This window comes from Labeo rohita, chromosome 22 (assembly GCF_022985175.1).
Source record: "Labeo rohita strain BAU-BD-2019 chromosome 22, IGBB_LRoh.1.0, whole genome shotgun sequence".
Lineage (NCBI taxonomy): Eukaryota > Metazoa > Chordata > Actinopteri > Cypriniformes > Cyprinidae > Labeo > Labeo rohita.
Genome location: NC_066890.1, coordinates 18452310 through 18457484, shown reverse-complemented (window position 1 = coordinate 18457484; position 5175 = coordinate 18452310).

Sequence of the window (5175 nt, the reverse complement as noted above, 5' to 3'; positions counted from 1 at the left end):
GCTGTTCCGAATCCACAACTTACTTTTTTTCTGTGGAAGACAAAATAAGATGTTTAGCAGAATGTTCATGCTGCTCTTTTCCACATAATGAAATTTAATGGGGATTAAAGGAGAAGTCCACTTCCAGAACAACAATTTACAGAATGCACAGAAAACATTTCAGCATTTTTCTCCATATAATGGACTGATGTGGTGCTCCAATTTTGAACTTCCAAAATGCAGTTTAAATGCCGCTTAAAACGATCCCAAATGTGGTTGTAAACGATCCCAGCCAAAGAAGGGTCTTATCTAGTGAAACGAATGATACAATTTATATACTTTTTAATGTCCAACGCTTGTCTTGTCTTGCTCTCCCTGAACTCTGTGTATTCTGGTTCATGACAGTTAGTGTATGTCGAAAAACCCCAATCTCATGTTCTCCCTCAACTTCAAAATAGTCCTATATCGCTGTTTTACCTTTTTTGTTAAGGGTGTTTGATCTTCTTTGCATGTTCACTTTGTAAAGACTGGGTTGATACTTCTGTAGCGATGTAGGATGATTTTGAAATAATTTTTGAAGTTAATGGAGAAAATACGATTGGAGTAGCAGATCTATTCCGCCAAAACCAAATACATTAACATTGTCATGTACATTACCATGCTACAATCTTCAGAGAGTTGTCTAAGTTGTTCTAAGCTGTTGTACAAACATCACTGTACAAACATACACCTTTGTTGACATTTGTGTGTTTGTTGCAACCACAACCGCTTCTGAGGAACTACATTATTTGGTGGGAGAATAATGTTTTTTGTTAATATTATTACACTGTGTTTGCTCTGATTTTTTTTTTTTGAGAAACCTTATAATGTGTATGAAAAAAAAGTTTTATAAAAGCAATAAGCTCCGTGAAGCTATGGTTTACAGTGAATTTATAACAGCTAAGAGGATTTTTAATGCTCCTTAGCTGTTATAAATGCACTGTAAACCACAGCTTCTTATTGCTTTACACACTGAAAACATTAGTGTAACAACTTCATTATTTGTAAAATGTTTTTAAATATATTTTTTAAAGTAAACATTTTTTTTTTTTTTTTTTTTTTACAAATATCATATCTTAAATTATTCTTAACTTATTCATTTAGAGGGTTGTACCACATGACATTGTATAACCAGTCCAAAAGTTATTTTTTTTTTATTTATTTATTTTTTCCAAATATTAATAAGCAGTTTTGTTAAAATAATACTATTTATTTAAAAGAAATATCAATAAAAGATTTTAAAGAACTACTTAACAGAAATGCTCCAATATGGAAATTTTGGCTGGTACTACAAATTGACCATATAATATATGTGACCCTGGACCACAAAATCAGTCATAAGGGTTTTTTTTTTTTTTGAAATTGAGATTTATGCATCATCAAAAAGCTAAATAAATGAGCTTTCCACTGACGTATGGTTGTTAGGATGGGATGGCCAGTATATTTTAAAAAACTATATTTAAAAAAATATCTGGAATCTGAGGATGCAAAAAACAAAAAACAAAAAACAAACAACAAACAAAATTGTCCAAATAAAATTCTTAGCAAAGCATATTACTAATCAAAAATTAAGTTTTAATATATTTACAGTAGGAAATTTACAAAATATCTTCATGGAACATGATCTTTACTTAATATCCTAATTATTTTTTGCATAAAAAAAGAAAAATCAATAAATTTGACCCATCCAGTGTATTTATTTATTTATTTATTTATTTATTTATTTACTTACTTTTGTGCCTATTGTTACAAATACACCAGTGCTACTTAAAACTGTTAATGGATGCTAATTTAAATTAAACGAAAATACTGTAAATTTATATTAAATCTATTATCCAAAGCAAAACTTTACATTGATTTTTCCCCAAATAAGTAAAACTTTAAATCTTTAAGTAAAATATTTAAATATATTTAAAATAATAAATAAAATAAAATAAAATAATAATTTAAAAAAAGTTTAAACAAAAACTAAATATATTTACAGTAAATACATTTGCATTTACACATTTTTAATGAAGTTGCTAGTCAGTACATTAATATATATATATATATATATATATATATATATATATATATATATATATATATATATATATATATATATACATATATATATTTAAATGTATTATCAAATAACACTAGTTAAAATTTTAAGTACTTTACATGCACTTTAGTATGTTAATCAACACATAAGTAACATGTAAAAAGTGTACTTTAAAACACAACAAAAGATTATTTGGTAACACTATACAATATGGTATATTAGGTAACAAGAACTACAATACTTCTACAGCATTTATCAGTCTTAGTTAATGTTAATTTCAGCATTTTTAATGCATTATTTACATTAGTTAATGCACTGTGAACTAACTTGAACAAACAATGCACAACTGTATTTTTATTAACTAACATTAACAAAGATTAATAAAAAGTGCAATGAATGTATTGTTCATTGTTCCTTCATGTTAGTTAATACATTTACTAATGTTAACAAATAACATCTTTTTGTAAAGTGCTACCGATTATTTTAATGATTTAAGCTTTGAAGTAAATATTTTAAATTTAACAAAACATTTTTTAAAAGTGTACTTAAATGTGTTAAGAAACAATCATGAAAGTGTCTCCTTTTGACTTTAAATAACACTTTACAGATATTAAGCACACTACTTTACATGCACATTTAATAGAATTAAGTGCACCACTTTTTTCGCAAGGGTAAGATCCCTGAAGGTCTCGCAAGTGAAAAATTGTAAAAGAATAAAGCTTGTCGTCTTGTATGCTGAACGATAGGAACAGAACATACAGAACCAGCCTTCCTCGACCAACCTGGTTTCGCGTAACCTCGCTCAAGGGCACATAGGTGACGGTAGGATTGCTATCTGAGTAACTCTATAGTTCCTAGGTCTCCCTCACTTGGAATTGGACCTGCGACCATTGTGTTAACAGGCCAGAGCCTTCACCCTTACCCTACCTCCACCTCAGTGCCTCAGCCTGTCATTCATAAGGTTCAAAGAGTCTTAATGGATCATATCTGCTAAGCTGACATGTGTGTGTCAGTGGGCCAACATAGGGAGGAGGTGGTCAAAGTCTGTGCTAACTTACTATTAGGTTATCAACAGAAGCAGAAATAAAATAAAAAACACTTTTTAGAGCTGAAAATCTTCAGGAAGACACACTAGCATCAAAAAAGTGTGGCATGCAGCCATAAACGGTCATAAAATTGATAGTCATAACTTCCTGCTTCAGTGAATGTGACTACTTTTGCATTGCTGTTTGTGCGTTCACATGATTCATTTGAGCTTGCATTCCATTCTTCTCACAGAAACATGCTCACACGACGCTTGTGACTGTGAGTAAGCCTGTTTTAAATGTGAATTAGAGTATTGGTGCTGACAGGAGTGGTGAATCATGTCTAGCATCCTGTAATCTCCCTGAGAGGATCTCCTCATTAGGTAAGACAAGGTAAGACAAGGTCGCTCTGCCGACACCCGGCAGAGGCACGGTCAACACGTGCAACGTGCCTTATCAGCTGTGGAAATTTACCCTCAGCATGCCTGTTGCCAAACAAACAAGGCAAAAAAATCTAGTAGTGGGTATCAAAACAAAGTGTGTTGGGCAAATCATGGACTCAAGTTTACTTCTGTGCTTGTTCACTTCTTTCTCACTTTATGACAATAAGAGAATGTGTGCTGATAATAATGTGACACCATTTGTTTATTTGGAGAACTGGGAGTACTGTGAATTTATTTAGTCAAAACAGTGTAATCTAAAGTTAGTCTTATCTCAAGATAAAGCAGACAATTAACTATTAACCCTTTGAGCGGTACGGTCCACATATGGGATTCATATTTCTGTCCCATATATGGAATTTAGAACGTTCGGTGACGTCACGCACAATCACAATTATTCAACCACATAATGTTTATTTTAGATTTCAAACATTTAAATACACACAAGTACTAGCAAAACAATAGATGTACAGTTTGTAAAATACACACAGATGTCTATGGAAGAAGCAATAACAATCCATTCAAGTATAATTTGCCAACATGTTTAATTCATATCAGATACACATAATGTAAGTAATGATATAATTCACTCCATTCCTTTCCCAGTTCACCAGCCACTTGCATGTATTTCGGGAGAAACTGGTGATTTTACGGATGACAGGACGTCCTGAACGGCAGCGCGAATAAAAATGGCAGCGCTCATCTCAGGTTATAGATCACGATCCAGATCATTTATAAAGGTTTTAAAACTGAAAAATACACTCACTTACACGTATTCGTGAATCGGAATATCAGATAGTTGAAGACATGGTAAGCAAGTGTGTGAATATTTTGAATAAAAAACGTACGGCGCTATCCACCTTATTTTTCCCATAAGAGTGGGTGCAGCCATTTGTAAATTTTTTGTGTCTGGCTTCCGGCACTCATTCACTTCCAGCTAGCTGCACAAAAAAAGCTCATTTTGCTGCTTGATATTGCAAACTGGTGTGTCTTACCATATTATTTTAATCTTAATTATAAACACACTGGATTGTAATGCAAATTGTTTTACTGACTGCACTTCGATATTCTTCTCGTTATTTCCCTATGCTGGATTATGAACCGGACGTCTAACACATTACCAGAAAACAGCTTACTTCCGCATTTAAAAACAAGGTGGATAGTGGCTGCGGTGCATCACGTGACAATCATGATGCGTTGCCATGGAAACAATAAAGGGAACGTTCTAAAGTAACGGTCTCCTAAAAATAAAAAAAACGTACTCTGAGGTGCAGTGTTAATTTCGTCAACGAAGACGACGACGAAAAATATTCGTTAATGAACAATTTTTCTGTGAGGAAGACGAGGCGTTGACGAGCTAAAACTAATATCTGATGATAAAAAGTATGAAGAAACTTATGCCGCCTCTTCGTTAACAAGACGAGACGGGACGAGAATGTTATTTGAGGACTACCGGACATTGAAAATACATCCTATAGGCTAACTCTTTCAAAATGTATGTCTCTGTTAGGTTGCAATTGGATAAGGGGCGTTTGCATGTCCAGTCTCAGCATAGCAGCCGTAATTAAAACGTGAACTTGTGATCTGAAACAATGGCCTCAGCACCTGAAGGGTTAGGAATAGTATCACCAGTTGTCCCGTTTTTCCT